Genomic DNA, 22,788 nt, shown 5'->3' with positions numbered 1-22,788 from the left:
TTTGGAAGGAGTTAATAGGAAACCAGAGAAAAGGCCTTGTGGAGCTTGAGCCCCTGTCCCGCTGCTAACGTGTTTTCAAGCCCCAGCCCCGGGCGTCTCCCAGCCGGGCCGCTGTGTCGCAGGTCTGGGGAGTGCGCGGGCCGAGAGCCCGGGCGAAGCGCGCCCGGGACCGGGCCGAGCCCGCAGCCCGCCGCCCGCCGGGCCGGCCCGCTAGAGGGAGCCAGGCGGCAGGCGGCGCGGCGCGGCGCGGGGCGGGGCGGGCGGGGCCGTGACGCGCGGCGGCGGGCGGTGAGTATAGGCTGCGCGGCGCGGCCGGTGTCAGTGTGATGAAGATTGGCGTGCAGGTAAGCTGTCATTCAGCGCGGCCGGCGCGCACCCGGGGGCGGGCGGAGCCGGGCAGGGACCCGGCTGCGGGCAGGGGATGCCGGCGAGGGAGCCGGCCGCGCCGCCGGGCTGGGGAGAGGCGCTGCGCTGCGGGGCGGGCGGGGGGCGCGGGCAGACGCTGGAGGGTAACCCCGCACGTGGGGGTTGGCGGGTGCTGTGCAGGGGCAGAAGGCGGGTGCGGCGAGGTCGGTGAGCGGGGGAGGGCACGGGGTGCGGGACCGATGCGGGCTGGGGGGGCAGGGGGTGCGGGCTGGCGGGGCAGGGGGTGCGGGACCGGTGCGGGCCGGAGGGACACGGGGTGCGGGACCGGTGCGGCTGGCGGGGCAGGGGGTGCGGGACCGGTGCGGCTGGAGGGACACGGGGTGCGGGACCGGTGCGGCTGGAGGGGCAGGGGGTGCGGGACCGGTGCGGGATCGGTGGGGGCTGGAAGGGCAGGGGGTGCGCGGTCGGTGAGCGGTGGAGGGCAGGGGGTGCGGGTGAGGCGCGGGGCAGGAGCGGTCGCTGGCTGAGGGGCCGAGGGCAGGACCGGCTGTTTCTGCGCTTGACTCCCTCCCCCTGGCCGGGTTTCGGTGCCGGTAGCTGGGCAGGCTGCGCCGTGGGGCCCGGCCCCCTCCGCGGGCCAGGCTGGGGAGTAGCGGCGGGACGGTGCCTGGCGGAGCGGCGGCGATGGGGGCCGCTGGGCATGCGGAGAGAGCCAGCTTCGGGAGGCGCAGCTCCGAACCCCGGCCTGGGCTGCCCGGACCCGCCGCTCTGGGCCCGGGGGTGCGGAGTTTGTGCGGGTTGCGGGAGCCGAGCTGCTGGCGGGGGTTGCGGGAGCGGGCTGACGGGAGGGTTTTCGGGGCAGCCCCGCCGCGCTGCGCTCCCAGTGCTACCCCACTGCGGTGGGCTGCGGACCCGGAGCTCCTGCGCCGGCGGCCTCCAAGGGTCAGTGCGGTCCGGGAGGGGAGAGCCCGGGGACCGGGCAGGAACTGGGCCGAGCCCGCTATTCTCCCCGGGCGGCTGGTTGCCCGCGGCTCCGCTGTCCCGCCCTAGTCACACGCCACCCGGGCCTGGCACCGCTGCCCGGGGAGCTCCGTTCACCCAGCGGAGGGAAGGGCACAGGGGGCTGGCCGGACCAGCCCCAGCAGCGGGGTGGCCGGCTGCTGGCTCCAGCCGGCGAGGCTGCCCGAGCTGGGCCGGGAGCCGAGGAGAAATCGCGGCGGCCGAAGCCCGGGCAGGCGGAGCGCAGCGCCAAGCTCGGCGCCCCCAGGGACTGGCTGGGCTCGGCAGCGCGGCGGGCAGGGAGACGCGGACTCGCCCGCACGGCGGCTGCTCCGGGCTCGCCGCAAGCCAAAGCCCGCGGGAGCCGGGCTGGTGGGCGCCGCAGCGCCGCGTGTAGGGGCTGGCCGGGGAGCTGGGGCGCTCCACTGCGATGGTCTCCCTTGGCGAGCCTCCTGCGAGCTGCCCCGGGCACCGCGGGCCCGATCCCGCCGGCGGGCTCTGTGCGGAGCCCTGGGCTTGGGGCTGGCGGTGATTGGGGCTCCCTGGAGCGGGGCAGGCGGGGAGCAGCGCCCCTTGGCGGGCTGGGTGCCCGGGCCGTGCCCGGCGGGCACAGTGGTCTTCGTGTGGGCGAGAGGAGGAAGCTCCGCCAGGCGCCGTCTCGCCGTCAGGCCCGTGTCGCTTGCGGGTCGCTGCTCTCGGCGGGAGCGGTGCTGAGCGGAGCCCAGGCTGGGCGCTACGCGCCGCGGACCGGCGGGAGCGGCTGTGGCTGCCCGCTGTGCCCACCCCGGACCCTGCTCTGCCCGCCGCGCTCGGCTCGGCGGGGAGGGACTGGGAGCCCTTGGCGGGGAGGGACTCGGAGCCCCTGGCTCGGAGCTGTTCGCAGCTCTCCCGTCGCCCTGGCTTTGTCCCGGCCGGCGTCTGGCGCGGCGCGGGGTGCGCACCGCAAACCCGAGGGGTGAGTGAAACCGCTGTTCCTGGGGCGGCAGCAGCCACGTTAGTGCGGGAAGGGCGAGGGTCCGAGGGGCCCGATCCCATTCTCCCGGGTGAGCGAGGGCAAAGCTTGGCCGAGCGTCCGCTCCCCTCTCGGCTCCCCCCGACGCGCGCCAGGCCGGGGGCTGTTCGTAGCTTTGCTCTTCGCACCAGAGCGCTCGGCTGCAAGGCTTTGACCGTCCCCTGACACCGGAGCGGCGGCTGCCCTGCGTGCCGGCACCCCCAGCCCACCCGCGCTCCCTCGGCGAGCGCGGAGCCTGCCCACGCCGCGGCGTTTGGCGGTAGCTGACCCTCTTGCCGGGACGTTCAGCGGCAGGACTGTCCGAGCCCATCAGGCTACGCCAGTGATGGGATCGGGGGAACCCCTGCCCTGAGCGTGGCAGATCCCACAGGCTTGAAGTTCTGCCGAGACAACGCCCGCGGCCGTCGGGAGTGGGCGGGACGGTGCCGGCTCTGGCTGCGAAGGGGTCCCGCCTGGCGCTGTGCCCCGCTCCGGGCCCAAACGCGCTGGAGCTGCGTGTTCGCTTCCACCGTTGGGAACAAAGGGGACGGAGGCAGTTCGGGGGGTGCGCGGCTAGGCAGCGCCAAGAGGGGGCAAGCGACGGGGAAGGTGGGAGACAAATTCAACTTTATCCAAACCATGGCTTCGGTGTTACCCGTCTCCGTGGTCAATGACGCGCGAGACGAATCTTCAAACGGGGCTACGGCGAGAATAGATGGGGCCAAGGGTCCTTCTCCTAAGCACACCTTTGCCTTTCCAAGACCGCCTTCTGCTCCTTTGTCTCCCCCGCTTTTCCGCCTGCCCTGGGTTTTGGGTGGCTCTGGCTGTCTCCCAAGTGAAAGAGGCCGAGCAGTAGCGGTTTCTTTTCCACGCCGGGGTGCACGGGGCTGCTGAGACGTGTATGTGAGCGATGCACTTGCTGGAGGTTCAGAGCCCGAAGGGACGTGCCAGGGACGGGAAGGAAAGTGTGTGGATTAAGTGTAATGCAGAGCAGGTTCCAGAAAGAGGATCTGGAGGAAGACGGGGAAAGGCACATGGAAAGTCCGCAAAATCAAACCCCCGCACAGACTTGCCCTTTGCCTGGCTTGCCCAAGCGCTTTCCGCTGTCGGCCTGCAGATTGAACCGTGGGAGGGGCTGCAGTGCTTTGCTGACAGCAAAGTTGTCAAAACATGTCACCTGGTGTAGGAGAAAGTGCGAGTGAGACTGGTGGGGGGAGGGACTACAGGACACCTCTTTGTCTGAGTGCTGGTGCCCTGACTGTTCCCGTTGTTCCGGGGCTGGGGCTAAGGACCTCAGCTCCAGACTCTCTGGATTCTGAGATTTGAAACGGACCTTTTCAAATCGATTTGACAATTCTGTGCGCACAGGGCCCTTGCCAGGTAATTAGGAATGATGGTTGGTTTAGGTGCTAGTCCAGGATTCACAACTGTGTTGATCATGTTTCAGAGTAACAGCCCTGTTAGTGCCACAAGTACTCCTTTTCTTTTTGTGTTGATCATGGGGCTTGCTTGGTGTGTTACATACCAGCTGAATTGACCTAGAATATTGTAATGAAGCAATATTCAAAATCATGCCCTTTCGCCTGCAAGCCTGTGTTAGCAAGTGTGAATGGGAGGCATTTGTGGAAATCTCTGGAAGACCTGGATTTACTGCTCTGGTGCTGTCTCTGAAGTCTCACTTCAGACCTTACTCAGTCTTGAGTTTTCACAAGTAGTGCAGAGGAGCCCCCTGCATTTTGCTTTCTTTACCCCCTCGTGTTCTATTTCCTGCGGAAGACTGAGAGTCCTTTCTTACTGAGTGTGTCATTGCATTACGTTATCTCGCTGAAGACACAGAAAATGCTGGCTTCATGTAAAAAGAAAAGGAGGACTTGTGGCACCTTGGAGACTAACCAATTTATTTGAGCATAAGCTTTCGTGAGCTAGAGCTCACTTCATCAGATGCATCATGTATTAGCACACCAGCCAGAGTCTGGTCCCCCTTCCACCAGGGCAACTCCAGAATAACTGGAGTTTTTAAAAAATATTTTATATTATACCAGAGATAATCTAGAGTAGCTGAGATCCAGGTTTGGTGCAGAGTTTAAATTAAACAAAACCACAGTGGCACTAACGCCAACCGTTGTAAAAGTTCAACTTCAGTGCAGTTTGCTTAAAGCTATGTCTCCCGGAGGCTTTTGTTTAGGTTGCAGCAGAGTTGGCCTTCCATGGTTTCTAGTTACATGAAGCTTCTATGAAGGGCCTTTCAGCTAAGATCTATCTCACTAAAAACACATCCCTCCATGTAACAAGAAACCCTAAACCAAGCAGGATATTTTAAAACTGAAGCAATGAAGATTAGATTAAGTCTCCTCCAAACAGCTCTGTTCTGTTATTATTTTTGGCTGGAATGTGGGGAAGGCAGCTGTCTCTGACAAGCCTTGTGAGAGTCAGAATAGATTTTAAATGTGGGGTGGAACAGCTTTGCTGTTGTAAATAATAAAATTGACTCTGAAAGCACTACAATAGCAAGTTCTGAAATGGTTGGTGCTGCTATAAAGCACATTTCAGTTGGACTTTTTGTGATTGTTTTTACTAGAGGGGGTTGTGACCTCAGAACTGGGTTTTACATATGAATCACAAAGACCTTTAATTTGTTTATCTGTCTGCATATATTCACACATTCAGTTTCACTTTCTGACCTTATTGAACATGCTTTATTCTCTAGCCATTACTTTGAACTGCCTTCTTACATTTATCTGACCTGTAGGTTTTACTTTTTACTATTTTTACAGTTGACTTTAAACGGGGATTCCCTGCATTAAATAACACTAATAAGTGTGTGGGACTCATTGTGAGGTGACAGCAGGCACTCACAGTTAAGGTTGCAGTTGGATTTCCATTATGAGCCAGAGTCTGACTCTTTTCCCCCCGTTCTCCTAAAAATCACAATGTCAAATTGGCCTCAGAATTCGTAGGCTGACACACAAAACAATTGCACACATTGAGGTGAATTGGACAAAGGGTTTCTGGATAATGACATGCTAAAGAGAGAGTCACCTGGCTTTGAAAAGTCTTATGGTGACTTTTCCTCTTCATAGCAGAAAATCAGGAAGAAGGAGCAGGAAATGACCCATTTCACTGAACTCCCCTGGCTGAGATCCAGCACTCAGGGTGAATATTTAGTTGTTTAAAGTCTCATTTTAAAAGATATTAATTGTGGAACTGGTAGCATCAGCATTGGCAGCTTTAGCACATGGTGTCAAAGAGCTCTGGGAGCCCCAGGCCAAGATATTCCAGTGATCAGGAATTCTGGGCCCCTGACTCGGGTTGCCTTAAAGGTGCTGGATTTTCAGAAAGGGCCGAATTACCCGAATCTGAAAATTGAGCTTTTTAAAGCAGAAGGGAGAGGAGTCTTGGCTGTCTGGCGTCCCTGAGCTGGAATCCTCTTCATGTGAGTTTTTGGCAGCAGGAGGGTGTCATGGGGCAAGTACACCCCATCCCCCTTTGGGGTGGTGAAAAGGGTGTGTGGCTGAGTCCGCCTGACCACCCTTAGTCTCAGGGCTGTGTGGCCTAGTGGCCAGAATCAATACAGTTGCCCTCCCTTACAGGGCTGTGTGGCTCAATTCTCTCATAGGGTGATGCAGCCTGATGGTCAGTGAGGGGATAGGCCACCACCCGGTCGGGGGAGAGTGGCCAGGGTAGGGAGACACAGGCCCTCGCTACTCCACCAGGTCCCAGCCCAGGGCCCTGTCAGCAGTGAGTGTACTCTCTTCTGGGTCAGCAGAGATCTGACCAAAACACACTGATTTAGTTCCCAGTCCCCCAGCTGGATCCATGTCTAGTCCCCCTGCCTACTTCCTACTGTGTCTTCTAGTGGCATGGTCTCTGAGTCTCCGGCCTGTGAAGCTCCCACCGGTTCCAATGTTCCCTGGGTGTCCAGCAGTAGCCACGTGTCTGCCCGGACCTTGGAGGGTTTGGCCTCCATGATCTCAGATAGGCAACTGCAACATGCATCCTCCCACCTCAGTGGTCAGTCCAGACTGAGCTGGGCTACTCCCTTTTATGGCTGCTCCAGTTGGAGCATGCCCAGCAGGCGCGAGGCTTCCTCTGCCCAGAGTGTGGCCAAGGGTGTCAGAGCCTTCCCAAAAGTGCCCTCCCACCCCCCCCCAAGGCCCCATCCCCGGCCAAGCCAGAGTGGGGCTGGGGAGCCCACTTCCTCCTCGCCCGGGGTGAGGGTGGGGCCAAAAGCAGCCTCCTGCCCATGTCCCCACCCCCTGGGCCCCAGCCAGGGCAGGTGGAGGGTACATGTCACAGCTTCCCACGGCTGTCTGTGCAGCGCTTACCCTGGCTGGGCCCTGGCACCGAGCCCCTGAGCCCTCCCCAGCTGGGCCGGGTCGAGGAGAGCTGCGCAGGCAGGTGCGGGAGCTGGTTTGGACCCTCCACCTGCCCTGGGCGGGGCCGGGAGCCTGGGGGGCAGGGCATGGGCGGGGGCTGCTCTCAGCCCTCCCCCCCCACTGCAGGCCGGTGGAGGGTCCGCATGACTCCCAAAACTGCTTGGGCTCCCCGGCTGGGCTCCATGCTGGCCTGGCTTGGGGGTGGGGCCTCAGGGCAAAGAGGAGGGGAAGGGGGTGGGGTCTGCCCCAGTAAAAAGTGGGCGGGCTGTGGCCCCCTGTCAAGGCTGAATCCCCACTCTGGCACTTGGAGTGCAGAAGGTGGGGGCTCGCAAGGATTTTAAAAATTAATACTGGCCACTCCATTAAACTCCCAAGGTTACAGCTTTTCTCTGACCTTGGCTTGGTAAATGCTGCCACCACCCAAATGCAAAAAAAACCCCTTGAACCCAGGAAGGAGCACTTGGGAATTCCTCCCTGTGGGGTACCCTCAAGCTCTTTCACCCCCCTCTGGGGAAGAGCTGAGAAAGAAAACAAAGGAAATTAGCTGTTGCCACCAGTTAATTAACAATATGTGCACAAACCTCTTAGGACACTAAAAATCCAATCCTGTTCTTAAAAAAAGGTAAATTTTATTAAAAACAAAAGGGAAGAAAATACATCTGGAACTTAGGCTTTTGTTAGATTTTAAAAGAGCAATTCCAAAATCAAGCACCCAAAATAGCTTTCTTGGGAGTTCAGCTTAAAGGTTGCAAACAAACAAACGTATCTGGGGTTAGCACAGAGGAGCTCCACAAGCCAAAATAAAGAAATAAACCTGATTCTATCTAAACATTCCCTGTCCCAATGATTCCTTCTAGGTATGGAAGATAATTTTTCATACCTGGTTCAAACCTTACACAGCATTCCTGCTTTCAGCATTGCTGCTCCCTGTCCCTGCAGCCCAGAGAGAATAACAGACAAAGGGAAAGTTTCTTTCCCAATTTTAAAAAGTTCTACCTTCCCATTGGCTCTTTTGGTCAGGTGCCCACTTCCTTTTCATTACCTTGGGGACTTTTAACCCTTTCCAGGTAAAGCAAGCAGAGAACAGCTACCAAGAGGGATTTTGTAGCTAACTGGCTGGTTGGGTGCCCATAAAAGGGAGCTACCCCTTCTTCATTTATCACACCCCCCTGGCCTCCCCGGTTCCAGCACCACCGGGTGTGGCACCCCTCTCCCCATAGAGCACATGAGCAGCCTGCAGAGATTGCCCTGGAGTGAGGTTTGGCCCCAGTGGGTGAAATGTGTTGAACACTCAAGAGAATTCCCATTGGCATCACTGAGCTGAAAAGTGGGGACTGGGAGCTCGTTAGAACTCTCATCATTTTCCACTCTGGTAGCCAAGCAGAAGCTTCTAACTTGCTGTAATACTGATTAAAGTCAGATGCTCTTTTCTAAATGGCAAATTTTAGACCCTATTGTTCTCTTTTATTAACGCTGATCCAGGTTAGAGGTTTTCCTTTTTAGTCCCTTGTTGGGCTGCTCTACTGGCCTCTCACTTAGCAATGCGGTCACCAGCAAAAGTCGTGAGAAACGACAGTCGTCATTAACTGACCCCCACATTACAGATTCCTGAGTGTCACTTACCTGGGTAAGGGCCTGGCAGCAACTCCCACAGCACATTCAGTTCTGCTGGTTCAGCGTGTCCAGGTTTGTGGTGGGAGAGTGACAAAACAGAGATGGGGCTTGATCAGAAGTGGGTAGGACCATAAAATATAACACTCTGAGGCATGATACCATCAGGAAAAGTAGAATCAAAAACTGTGAGCAGAAATTAATGCTAATGTTGGCTGGAGCAGCATCTGCACGTGGGCAGGTAGGAGGAAGCAGTCTGGCTAAATGCACTTCACATTTACCAGCTAATGTAGAAGTCCGTCTACAACATGTAGATCTGAAGAGCATCCTGCAGGTTTGTGACTCTTTCCAGCTGCACATCCCTACAGCAACGAACAGGGCTCAGTGCTGCTTGTGATCCTGTAGCCAGTCTGCATAGGGATCTACAGAAAGGTTTTTCCTGGCCCTGCAATGTGATGTCCTTTCTCTGCTGGGCAGATTACAGGAAGCTTGTTGGTCAGTGGTCTGCCTGAGCTCACGGGACCCATTTTCCCTCCCCCCAGCTCTGTCAGAGCGAGCTAAGGCATTGGGAGTGGAAGCAGAGTGCTGATCTCACCAATGCTCCTCATTCAGTCACATATTGAGACAACTGACCTGTGGGAGGAGTTAGAAAATCAGAGCAGAGGATGGGGGAAGCTCTGGGGAGAAAGACCCACAGGGATGCTTACTCCACCAGAGGGAGAGAATGAGTGGCTAGGAGCCAACACATCACTGCTGTCCTCCATGAACTTATCTAGTTCTTTTTTGAACCCTATTATAGTCTTAGCCTTCACAACGAAGGCGAGGAGTTCCACAGTTTGACTGTGCGTTGTATGGGGAAAAAACCTTCCTTTTGTTTGTTCTAAACCTGCTGCCTATTAATGTCATTTGGTGACCCCTAGTTTTGGATTCTTATGACACTTACCTTGGGTCATGCCATACACTAGCAGGGACATGACCGCTTATGTGAGTGAACATAGTTAGTAAAAAGAAAAGGAGTACTTGTGGCACCTTAGAGACTAACCAATTTATTTGAGCATGAGCTTTCGTGAGCCACAGCTCACTTCATGAATGAAGTGAGCTGTGGCTCACGAAAGCTCATGCTCAAATAAATTGGTTAGTCTCTAAGGTGCCACAAGTACTCCTTTTCTTTTTGCGAATACAGACTAACACGGCTGTTCCTCTGAAACCTGTCATAGTTAGTAAGTTTGAGATGCTTCTCACTCTGACATCCCTGATACGTGCCACCAACCCCTACCACTCTTACTGCATAACGGTGCGATACAGAAGTCTCTAAAATTCCATATTTGGAAGCAATTAAATTCCTGATTGCTTGGAAGCAATAATGCTAATTACTGAATTTAAAAATATTGATGTGGCATTACACTGCTTAAGTGTCTCTCTGTGCGAGATCTGCCAACCCTAGGTATACAACACCGCTGACCCTATTACATACACCACTATAGGCCACCATCTCAGTGCGCAGTATTGGCCAATAGTGGTGATAGTGAACATTTTTGCAAAGAATTTGAGGGATAATTCATTATGGGATGGTCTATAAGGTTATCTAGACACAGCAATCTCTGGGCACAAACCTAAATATGCTTCAGGTAATGCATTTCCTTATTAAGTAACAATCACTGTAAGGAAATCTCACAGATAAGAAAATCATTTTTGGAGCCCAGTGTGTGTTCTGAGAGCGGAGAAAAGTACCCTGAATTAACAAAAGCCACTTAAATTTAGTCCCAAATGTAGGGCTGGCTTTTGGCTGAACAATGGCCGTGTAATCCTGGAGTGCGGCTCTACTGGGTGAGATTGGCCTTTGTGAAAGGCTGTCATCTGGAAGGAGTTTAGCAGCCCTCAGGGCAAGCAGAGGCATGACATGGCCCTTTATTATCAAGCACATTCCACAGATCTGCAATGCTAAGCAGAGTTGAGTCTGCTTTGTACTTGGGTAGGAAACTGAGGGACAGCTAGTGATTCAGTATATAAGAACGGCCATACTGGGTCAGACCAAAGGTCTGTCTAGCCCAGTATACTGTCTCGACAGTGGCCAATACCAGGTGCCCCAGAGGGAATGAACAGAACAGGGAATCATCAAGTGATCCATCCCGTCACCCATTCCCAACTTCTGTCAGACAGAGGCTAGGGACATCATCCCTGCCCAGCCTGGCTAATAGCCATTGATGGATCTATTCTCCGAACTTATCTAGTTCTATTTTGAACCCTGTTATAGTCTTGACCTTCACAACATCCTTTGGCAAGGAGTTCCACAGGTTGACTGTGCATTGTGTGGAAAAAACCTTCCTTTTGTTTGTTTTAAACCTGCTACCTATTAATTTCATTTGGTGACCTCTAGTTCTTGTGAGTATTAGAATGAGTAAATAACACTTCCTTATTTACTTTCTCCACAGCAGTCATGATTTTGTAGACCTCTATCATATCCCCTTAGTCATCTCTTTTCCAAGCTGAAAAGTCCCAATCTTATTAATTGCTCCTCATACGGAAGCCATTCCTTACCCCTAATAATTTTTGTTGCCCTTTTCTGAACCTTTTCCAATTTCAATATATCTTTTTTGAGATGGGGCGACCACATCTGCATGCAGTATTCAAGATGTGGGCATACCATGGATTTATATAGAGGCAATATGATATTTTCTGTCTTATTATCTATCCCTTTCTTAATGATTGCCTACATTGTTTGCTTTTTTGACTTCCTCTGCACATTGAGTGGATGTTTTCGGAGAACTGACCACAATGACTCCAAGATCTCTTTCTTAAGTAGTAACAGCTAATTTAGACCCCATCATTTTATATATAGTTGGGATTATGTTTTCCAATGTGCGTTACTTTGCATTTATTAACATTGAATTTCATCTGGTGTCAGTCTTCCGTCTGAGTCCATAATGAGTCACTGCCCTGCACAGTGTTGGGCCCGGTGTGAGTGCCATCTTCCCAAAGGGACTTAAAACCAAGGCCCTGGCCGCTGTGGCCATTGATGCCCTTCTGATGCTTTTCACACTGGTAGGGATATTAACTCCACATTCCAGCTGGAGTTAATCAACTACATTCCCTCTGCAGTTTCAAGGGATTCTCCACTTCCCCTGCTAAAAGAGTGGGTATAGTCCTGACCTAGGCTTGCTGCCCCCTTCCACCTTAGACATGGCTGCATTCCAGGGGTGGGTGAGCTTTCCTATCTCCAGCTGAGAGCAGAGTTTGGCCTGGGGTGTGTTCTCACTTCTGGAGAGGAAGGCAGCACCCTATGCCAGCAGCACTGTAACCATTTTTCAGGAGGGGAAGTGAAGAATAACTTCTTCCATTCCAGCTGCTGAGGGAAGTAGGAAGGCAGAAGGTGATGGTGGAATGGAGCCAGAATATGGAGTTCAGACTCCTGTTTTTGTGGGATGTGCCATGAGAGACTTAATGGCCACAAGGGGTCAGGGCCTTGAGTTTGAATCTTGTCTAGCACGACAGCGGCACCAAATGACATGAGTAACGGAAGGCAGAAATTGGCCATGGTCTGTCATGTAGCTTGGGATCTCCTAGGATGAAGGGTGCTGTATACAGGTAAAGACATTCTGGTCATTGTTAGATGAATGTTTTACCACCTGACCTTTCAGAGCACGTTGCACTGAGCAAAATGGCAGTTTTCTTTTTAGAGACTTTTTGCCAATAAGTTGGGTAACTTTGTGCATAACCCTGGGTGCTTTAGATTTTGTTTGGTTTCGAAATACAACCTGGCTTGAGGTTTCTGTTTTTTCTGGCAAACTCTGTAGTGACTCCTTTGAACTGTATCATCAGACTGTGAGTGCTTCTCTTCCTGGGACACTATACAGTTATCTTTTGGCTTCAAAGACAAATCTTGCTCAATCCCTAAACTCTTCCTAGAAGATGCCGATTGGCCTCATGTGCTCACATCCAGTGGCTCTGTTTGGTTCAGTTTGTGTTAGGAGAAGTTCACTCCCTGTTAATGGCTCTGAGTGAGTTACAAGCCAAAAACACCCAAGTATATTGGCACCTCCCCATTCCTGCACTTTCCTTGCCTTGCCAGTGAACTTTCTGATTGCTCAGTGGTTTCTAGGTGCAGTGGTGGGGTGACTGGCAGCAGGAGAGCTGTATCTTGAAATAGGAGTTCAGAAGTCTCTGAAATGGAGCCATTTCTTTTTGTCTGGTGGAGCAGAGGAGTTCTCTTTTTCTCTTGGAAAGTCAAGAAACATGAAGTGAACTAGTGGTGATGTCTCCCTCGCTACCATTCCCTGGGAAATACAAGCTGTTGTGTGTGACTCTCTTAGGGCTTGTCTACAGTACCTGCTGGATCGATGGGCAGCGATCGATCCAGCGGGGGTATTGACCGCCGAGCGCTCTCCCATCAACTCTGGTACTCCAGCAGGGCAAGAGGCGCAGGCGGAGTTGATGGGAGAGCATCAGCCGTCGACTTACCCCAGTGAAGACACCATGGTAAGTAGATCTAAGTACATCGACTTCAGCTACATGATTCCCATAGCTGAAGTTGCGTAAGATCCCCCACAGCGTAGACCAGGCCTTGGACTTACCCATGGGTGATAATTGGGGATTACAACTTGATTCCTTTATTTCAATGCACTCTGCTCCATGGCAAAACTCAAGCTGAAGGCACCTGCAGGGAAACAGGGCCATTTGATTGAGTTAGTTGTTAGCTTTGTTCTTATTTCTGACCTAAACCCTTGGTGGCAAATGTGCACTGCAATATAAGTTGTCAGGTGCTAAACCTCTATTCCAACTTGGAGGCATCTGGTTCTCCTGATCCCAGTGTTCCACATTCCCTCTCACCAACTTCTCATGTCGTTACAGTTTTACTGAACAGCAGAGTAGGCTGGATACAATTTTGAAGGACCTGATTCTGCCACCCTTCCTCACCCTTCCTCTGTTATGGGCCCATTTTAATCGAGCGGAGTGCTTGGGGCTGAAGGTACAGTGCTGCTCCATGTGAGTAAGGATGGCAGGAATGGACTCTAAAGACTTGTTACACGTGGTGATTTTTGTCCTAAAAAGATAGCAGCAGCATTTTAGAGGGCAGGGGCCTAGCGGCCTTTTATTTGAACTTTGGGTCGTGGAGCACTAACAGCTCTCCAGAGGGGACTGTCTTCAGGCCTGGGAAGTCAGTGGAAATACTGCCACGGACCCTTGTAGGAGAAGGAGCAGTCCCATAACGTACAGACCGAGTCTCTGGTGATTTTTTTCCCTGCGTGATCGCACTCACCGTTGGTCTCTTCTGGACGTGTGCGGCCCCTGAGAGTTAATGTATTGTGGTCATGTCGTCAGCGCTTAGGGGGTACGTGGTAAGTTTCAGAACGGTGCGCACGACTGCTTCTACGATTGGGACTGCTTCTCATCTGAACAAAGTTTGGGTTTTATTTTTACACTGATGTGCAATACCGATAATGGTCTAATTCTGCATTGCCCCAGCTGGTCATAAAGCCAGAGTGTGACACTTACCCCTGCACTGCTGCAATATCTAGAAAAATATACAACAACAACAATGCGCTTGGACAGGGAAGGTCGGCAGCGCCGGAAGTCCATGACCACATTGCACGGCTTTATTCCAGGCATCTAAAAGCACCGTAGGGTTATTACTGTTTTGGTGCAGTGAGGTTAATTGCAGGCGGCCACGTGGCTGCTGCCAGTCCATGGGCAGACAATGTGATCTTCAGGGCTCAGTGTGCAGGGCTCTGTTGCTGATGTGGGCTATCTGACCAACAGTGCTAGCTGGCAGTGACCAATGATGATGTCACTCCTCTCGAGACCAATTCTCAATAATCCATCCCTATGACTGATAAAGTCAAATGATCTTATGCCCAACGATCGCCTCTGGCAATGCACATGAAATGTCTCCAGCCTCCTGATGTCTTGTTTAAACAGCTTCCATGTTTCAGATTCGTAAGAGGATGGGAAATGCACAGGTTAGATAAATCCATAATTTTGTATGTAATTTCACCACCTTTTGACTCCAAACTCTGTCCTGAACCTTCATGGCTGAGGCTGCTAAACCAATTCTGCATTGTGCAGGAGGTCGGACTAGATGATCATAATGGGCCCTTCTGACCTTAAAGTCTATGATTCTATGATTCTAATTCTCCTTAGGGTGCCTGGCGGGCTGTGCCCACGTGAGGGCAATTTCCTGCCTAGACAGGTAAATTGATAATACAGTATTTAACAACTTTGGAGTTGCTTTCTTTTTTCATAGAAGGAGCAAAAGTTTAGGTGAACAGAAATACTGTGAAAGGTCACTCTTGAGAGTGAGAACATCCTGGAGCACAAAGAAATGAGCTGGGACTCTAACTTTTTCCTGAGTCTTTTCTTGTCTTTTATACAATGCCAGAACTCCAATAGTTCCTTCCACTTACAGTAAATAAATAAAATATAAAACGAGTGCATAGTTACCATGAGGACAGCACTTCCTGGTCAGAGTTGATGGGGAGGCGACAAAAGTTCTATAAGCCAGTTAGGATCCCTAGCGTATTGGGATCCTAAATCTACCCACAAAGACTCTGCTGAAATTAAAATAAATAACATTCAATGATTAATTGAAAAATAAAAATTGAAAAATAAATAAAACCCATGTTTTTCTTTCTGCTGAGTTGCCTTCCCCATTTTTCCTGCCCCCCAGTCACTTCCTTGAAAGAGACAATTTTTTTTTCTTTTTTCATATGCACAAGGGTAAAGTGAAAATCAGCAAACCCATTTCCTTGTGCATTTGAGTGAGATATGGGTGTCACATTGTGTGGAGAGGCTCATGAACGTGGGTGCCAACCTCAGGGCAGACTGGCACAAAGTAGGGCACAAATCCCAAAAAGTTGTATGCTCTGTAATTAGATTTCAGCAACCAAGTGACAAGTGTGAACTTCCAAAGCATGATACAGCCTTAGCCTGGAGTCACTAAGGCACTTCGGTCTATCTTGCCACCTGAGCACGCCTGCTTTGGTGATAGATGATCCCTTACACCAAAAATCACAACAATATCCAAGTTATTCCCAGTCCCAAAGGATCAGTCACTTACCCTAGGTCATATCTCAAACCCAAGACAACTCTTGTAGCCGATCCTATAATACTAGCTAAAGATTTATTGCCTGAAGCCAGGTCTACACTACAGACTTATATTGGGATAACTATGCCACTCAGGGGTGTGAAAAATTCACACCCCATGAGTGACGTAATTATACCCACCTAACCCCCAGTGTAGACAGCGCTATGTCAGTTGGAGAGCTTTTCCTGTCAACATAGCTACTGCCCCTCGTGGAGGTGGATTAACTATGCCAACAGGAGAATCTTTCCTGTCGCCTTAGGAGCACCTTCACTTAACTCCAATTTCTATTTTATCAATACTAACAGATGGGTGAGTCAGACTGGGTTCCAGCTATGCATTCTTCAGTGTTCAGTGATGCCTAGTGGCCTCGGCATAAGCTGACAGCTGGCCTGAGAGCCTCACAGTGAGTAATAGACAAGGGGCAGAAAATGGCTCCGCTCCTTCAACAGAGATGATTTAACTGGGAATTGGTCCTGCTTCGAGCAGGGGGTTGGATTAGATGACCTTCAGGGGTCCCTTCCAACCCTGATATTCTATGATTCTATGAGAGCAACCATATTTCAGCTGCCCCTGAAGCCCTAACTCGTCTGCCCAAATCCAGGGGAGATTAAAGTTCATCTCACAGGTAAAAACGCAAGAGAACATAATTGTTTATCACGCACACAGGGATGGTGATAAATAGTCTGAGACCATCCTCTGCGGTGTTCTGATGTTGCCAGTAACTAGAACTTGGCAAATTGGTCTGGTTCACCCAACTGCATCTGAAATTGGGCTTCGAGGATGGTCCAATCCTAATAGGGCTTTGGGACTGGGATCCTGACAAACTACAAGGAAAGGGGTTCTCGTAGCATCTGGTCGCAGGACGACTGTTCAGACTGAACTATACTGTCTGCTTAATTTGCTTCAGGATATGAAAGGCTGTGATTGCAACTGCGTGCGGATCGTGCACAGTGTGGGATTCGGACTCCTCGCTGATCCTCGTTCTTTCTATTTGTGTAGTGACTAAAGAGATGATCCCGGCTGACACTTTTGACAGCCACAGCCTGCTATCATAGAGCAGCAGGGTCTGTTTAATCTGTGGCTCTCTGCTTTGGATGGACACCCCTAGGAAGTTAACAGTGATGCTGCAGGTTTGCCACCATTTATTTTTCAGCCAAAATGAAACCAGCAAGAATTGCTTGTAAATTGAGGTAACAATGGGCCTCATGCGAGCTTTCTAAATAGTTTTCAGAGTAACAGCCGTGTTAGTCTGTCTTCGCAAAAAGAAAAGGGGTACTTGTGGCACCTTAGAGACTAACCAATTTATTTGAGCATGAGCTTTCGTGAGCTACAGCTCTCTTCATCGGATGCATTCAGTGGAAACTGCAGAAGACATTATATACACACAGAGAACATGAAACAATACCTCCTCCCACCCCACTGTCCTGCTGGTAATAGCTTATCTAAAGTGATCATCAAGTTGGGCCATTTCCAGCACAAATTCAGGTTTTCTCACCCTCCGCCCCCCACACACAAACTCACTCTCCTGCTGATAATAGCCCATCCAAAGTGACCACTCTCTTCACAATGTGTATGATAAGATATAAATTGGTTAGTCTCTAAGGTGCCACAAGTACTCCTTTTCTTTTTTCTAAATAGTGAGACTGATCAGCATTCTCCAAATTAATCCCCATGGGGGAGTCTTTGTGTTGAGGTTCTGGAGACCAAAGCTTATTAGATCTGCTATAAATCATATTCCTAAATGGCCTCTGAAGATGTTCCAGAGTATGCTGGCCCTTGGCTCTCTGCCCTGCTGGTGGCTTATGCTTTATGGCCCACTGGTGACACTAGCCGGGCAGCAGCAGGAGAGTCAAAGCACATGCTACACTTGTGAATGCTTGAAAATAGAAGAGAGGAATGACTTCTGCTGGAGCCGAAGGCCGAGTGGGACAAAATAACTGATTGGGCCAGATCATGTCCATCTGCAGAACTCCCACTAAGTCTAAAAGCACTCGGAAGGCCCTCTGCACATGCGTGCAGAGTTCCTTTGGGGGTGACTGGGGTACCATGATCTTCCTTGGCTGATGTCTCAAGATCAACAGAGATTGAACAGACCTTGGAGATCTGCAGAGGCCTGGAGTATCGCATGGGGCTGGCTCCTCTGCACTGTTTCTTGAACCCCCTGCCATTGGCATCCTGCTGCCAGTGGCTTCCCTGCCTAAACCTGGGTGGTCCCATATGGATTGCAGAAGGATTTACATTAGCAAAAGTGCATCGGCAGGACTGGGCAAGGGACAGTGGAGCAGGAGGGGGGTGAAGAGGCTACTACTTAGGCTTGCCTCCTCTCCATCGGACAGTTTTTGAACTACTGTAACCGGTTTTCTACTTCTCTCATCTGTCAGAGGGCGAAGTCGGGGTGATCTGGCCCATTATCTGAAAACGTCTTGTATGGGGTTGGGATCTGAGCTATAAGGGACTCCTTTCTAAGCAACCAGCACAGAGACATTTCTGGCCTTCATACCACCCCGCAGTAGGGTTATGTGAGCATAAGTCAGGAGCATCTTTAATTGTTTGGAGCTAGGCTCTCTAGGTTCAAGCTAATTTCACATGTGTGATTGAATAATTCAATTCTCAAGTAAGTTTGCCACTACCCTCCACCAAACTGAGGGTCGTAATGATCATTAGACTGATCCTGGAGAGCTTTTACGGAGCTGTAGAAGAGACTAAATATGTGATTAGTACACAGGGAGTAGATTTCCCCCTAATGAGAATTGGAATTGGAATGCCATTAAGAACAAATGCCCTCTAATTAGAAAAAAATTCTTTCATGGCATCATTAGTCAGACTGTTAAGATTCCAACTCAAAATAACAGTAAGAAGGAGAGGAAGTAACTGTGGTCCCTGAGAATAACTGACCGCTTTTCCCCCGAAGAAGAGCTCTGTGTAGAGCAAAAGCTTGTCTTTCACCAACAGAAGTTGGTCCAATAAAAGATATGGCCTCACCCATCTCCTCTTGCTAATATTCTGGGACCAGCATGGCTACAAGAGCACTGCAAACAGCCTTTCCCCTGTTCAGAGGAGGGATTAATGGGTCAGATGACGTTTGAAGCCACTTTTTGTCACTAAGGGCTGCACTGTGGTTTTTCTTGGTGGTAATTGCAAGGAACGGACAGATTTTCCACGATGAGGCAGCACCAGAAAAGCAGGTAGTTTGATGAGGTCTCCGTTGAGCTGTTTCTCAAGGCAATCTCCAGCAGAAAGCAGCCTTTCTAATACTGGTGGGAAACAGCTGCCTTTGGTCACAGCATGCCCGTGTCTACTTCCGAACAGCCCTGTCAGAACCGCACCGTTTCTGCAGCACAACGGCCTGGTAGAAAATGGCACATGCTGATCTCATTACAGCACTGTAAATCTGGAGAAACTCCACTGACTTCAATGAAGTTACTCTGGATTTACAGTCATGTAAATGGTATCAGAATGTTGTCTTGGCTCCCTCGCTGTTTGTGCTTTGGAACTCCTCATGCTCCCATGTCCCCCAGACAGAGCGGACACTGTGCAGAGTAAAGTTGGTGAATTAAATTAAACATTTGTCAGCTAGCTTGTTAGGATCTAAGATTTGTGAATGTTTGAATTAGCATCTGTTAAATATTTGCAAGCATGGAGATGTGCAGGCCTTGGAAAGAACTGTGCAATTATTTTTTTTAAAAAGGCTTGCCAGGGTGATAGTGGCCAACCATTGCCTTTTGGGCAGAGCTGCTCTTCCGTAAGGCCCTTTCTGATTGACAGGGCACTTGAGCTGTATTCGAAGAGCCTGATTTGAGGGAGTCGAATGGTTGGTGTGCAGAACTCATGGTGATGGGCTGGGGTCCTTTCTCAACGACACTAGGAATAATGAGATGAAATTAAGAAGGGAAAAGTCAGGCTGAACACAGTATTGTCAACCCCAAGTGTTCAAAAATCACGCGTCAGGCCCCCCAGAATCATGAGATTGACTTAAAAATCAGGAGATTTAAAAAACAAAATAAAGCTTTTGGCTTTTTATTGTGTTTACTTTCTGATGGCTGGGCCATTGGGGGCCACATTTCCAAGCTTTTGTTTCTGCACACTCACAAGGGCAAGAAACGTATCTTTTCTTCAGTTAAAGCCAAGCTTCTCCTATAGTCACCTGGCTCTGGGATCTGGGGCTTCAAGAAGAACACCACCAAGAGCGCTGACAACACTCTGAACGTGAAGAAGCTCTTTCTGACAGTGAGGTGGATCAGGCTGTGGCTTCATCTCCTAGAGCAAATGGCAAAAGCCTTCTTGCTTGGGATCTGTAGAACTACAATGGAGGGTGCATTAGAGACAGGTCCATGACCCTGTGGGATAGGATGGATGCACAAGTGTCTTTCACCTCAAACTCCCGTGACTCTAGTTCCTTGTAGTCTGTGGACCCTGTTGCCCAGTGCTCTAGTCTAGACAGTGTTGTTCTCACCCCACTCTGATGACTGGCCGTCATTCATGCTGCTGCTTCACACAAATCAAAACTTTGAAAGTCTGCAGGTGGCAGAAATTCTGGCAAATGCAGGAAGAGTCACCATCAAAATTCTCTCTCCCTCCACCCCATACAGTCTCCAAGCAACTGTTGTGACTTTAAAAAATATATATATTTTTGCTGTTGTCTGATGCCGAGTGTCTCTCCTCACATAACTATGGGCATCTGCGTTGGTGTCACCTCCATTTCTGAAAGAGGGTTCTAGTTAAGTACGTTAGAGATGATGGACCAAATCCAAACTCTGTATAAGTGCAGTTCTAAAGCCAGTGAGATTTCACCTATGTAATTACATCAGATCTGAATTTGGCTCTGCGACAACAGTATCAATGTTCTTCCCTTTGTGCTTGGATTATGATTCTGGCACAATTTCTACAAGTATTCTTTGACTGGGATGTCAGTGACTAAAAGCAGAGATGCTCTTGGTATGGCCGCCAGGCTTATTAGATCTTTGTGTAAATGCAAGAGCTGTACCGCTGACAGGAAATCTGTCCTTCATTCCTACACGTGTTATCTAAAAGCCCCTCTGTTGAAAGCTGCATTTGGTTGCAATTTACTGTCCAAGGCTGGTTAAAATGTCCAGAATATGTGTGGATTACAGGTGGATAAATGTTCTTTAAATTACAGGCATTTCACAAGCCAGAGCAGAGAAGAGGGCATGGTGAAAATGCATGATCATATGCCCTGGTTTGCAGTGCCATGTTGGTGAGGAGCTGTAGCGAAATACAGCTGCAGTGGATCAGTAATGTTGTTATATATGTAGCTTTCAACTGTAATAAGGTGTTGCAAGAACGATGAAAATACTTATCACTAAACCCACATTTTTCTGCAAGCACAGGCGGTGCTCCTACTTTCCGCTGCTACAATGTGCTGCTTTGTACTGTCAATAAAATAATTAAATCTAATTGCTCAGTTACCAATTTTCAGTCTATTGCTTTGGTTTTTCACCTGTGAAATACTGAGATCTGAAAATCCCAGCTTTACTTTAAACATGTCTACCAAATGATGTTATTTCATGACAACTCTAAACTGCTAAAGAATGTGTCGCAAAACAGGATTTTGGCCATTAAAGTCACATCACCCAAAGTCAGGAAACCGCTGTGTAATTGCTTCCTGTAGTAGCAATGGCAGAATTAACATAAGTGATGCTGCTGCACCATTAGAATTAATGGTTTAAATTTGCTTGAGTTTAAACTTCCCTGAATTTTACCTGGTATCAAACAAGTATGGTTTTCCTGAGATGACTAAGGGGGGGATAGGACAAAGGTCTATAAAATCATGAATGGTGAGGAGAAAGTGAATAAAGAAGTGTTATTTACTCCTTCACATAACACAAGAACTGGGGGGGTCACCCAATGAAATGAATAGGCAGCAGGTTTAAAACAAACACAAGGAAGTATTTCTTCATACAGTGACAGGTTTCAGAGGAACAGCCGTGTTAGTCTGTATTCGCAAAAAGAAAAGGAGTACTTGTGGCACCTTAGAGACTAACCAATTTATTTGAGCATGAGCTTTCGTGAGCCACAGCTCATGCTCAAATAAATTGGTTAGTCTCTAAGGTGCCACAAGTACTCCTTTTCTTTTTGCTTCATACAGTGCTCAGTCAACCTCTGGAACTCATTTCTAGAGGATGTTGTGAAGGCCAAAGCTGTAACTGGGTTCAAAAAAGAATTCATAGATATTAAGGTCAGAAGGAACCGTTATGCACTATAAGGTGGGTAGAAAGCTGGCTAGATTGTCGGGCTCAACGGGTAGTTATCAATGGCTCCATGTCTAGTTGGCAGCCGGTATCAAGTGGAGTGCCCCAAGGGTCGGTCCTGGGGCTGGTTTTGTTCAGTATTTTCATAAATGATCTGGAGGATGGTGTGGATTGCACTCTCAGCAAATTTGCGGATGATACTAAACTGGGAGGAGTGGTAGATACGCTGGAGGGGAGGGATAGGATACAGAAGGACCTAGACAAATTGGAGGATTGGGCCAAAAGAAATCTGATGAGGTTCAATAAGGATAAGTGCAGAGTCCTGCACTTAGGACAGAAGAACCCAATGCACAGCTACAGACTAGGGACCGAATGGCTAGGCAGCAGTTCTGCGGAAAAGGACCTAGGGGTGACAGTGGACGAGAAGCTGGATATGAGTCAGCAGTGTGCCCTTGTTGCCAAGAAGGCCAATGGCATTTTGGGATGTATAAGTAGGGGCATAGCGAGCAGATCGAGGGACGTGATCGTTCCCCTCTATTCGACATTGGTGAGGCCTCATCTGGAGTACTGTGTCCAGTTTTGGGCCCCACACTTCAAGAAGGATGTGGATAAATTGGAGAGAGTCCAGCGAAGGGCAACAAAAATGATTAGGGGTCTGGAACACATGAGTTATGAGGAGAGGCTGAGGGAGCTGGGATTGTTTAGCCTGCAGAAGAGAAGAATGAGGGGGGATTTGATAGCTGCTTTCAACTACCTGAAAGGGGGTTCCAAAGAGGATGGCTCTAGACTGTTCTCAATGGTAGCAGATGACAGAACGAGGAGTAATGGTCTCAAGCTGCAGTGGGGGAGGTTTAGATTGGATATTAGGAAAAACTTTTTCACTAAGAGGGTGGTGAAACACTGGAATGCGTTACCTAGGGAGGTGGTAGAATCTCCTTCCTTAGAGGTTTTTAAGGTCAGGCTTGACAAAGCCCTGGCTGGGATGATTTAACTGGGAATTGGTCCTGCTTCGAGCAGGGGGTTGGACTAGATGACCTTCTGGGGTCCCTTCCAACCCTTATATTCTATGATTCTATGATCATCTAGTCTGATCTCCTGCACAACGCAGGCCACCGAATCTCACCCACCCACTCCTGAAATAAACCTCTCACCTAT

General features: G+C 50.3%; 1 protein-coding gene across 13 annotated transcripts in view; it reads left to right on the top strand.

Annotated features, from left to right (window-relative positions):
- The first annotated feature begins 258 nt into the window (after positions 1–258).
- PKNOX2 (PBX/knotted 1 homeobox 2) overlaps positions 259–22,788 on the top strand; it is a 753,686-nt gene continuing 731,156 nt past the window's right edge. For 10 of the 13 annotated variants that reach the window (XM_048827274.2, XM_048827271.2, XM_048827275.2 and 7 more), the window contains exon 1: positions 259–344. The gene's annotated coding sequence lies outside the window, so the exon portion shown is untranslated. Of the gene's footprint in view, positions 345–2,224; positions 2,321–22,788 lie in introns of those variants that run through there. The other 3 variants (XM_048827265.2, XM_048827266.2, XM_048827267.2) reach the window with 2 other exon arrangements.

Source organism: Caretta caretta, chromosome 22 (assembly GCF_965140235.1).
Source record: "Caretta caretta isolate rCarCar2 chromosome 22, rCarCar1.hap1, whole genome shotgun sequence".
Taxonomy (NCBI): domain Eukaryota; kingdom Metazoa; phylum Chordata; order Testudines; family Cheloniidae; genus Caretta; species Caretta caretta.
Note: the sequence above shows the minus strand (reverse complement) of the source record. Positions and strands in the feature narration are given on the sequence as shown.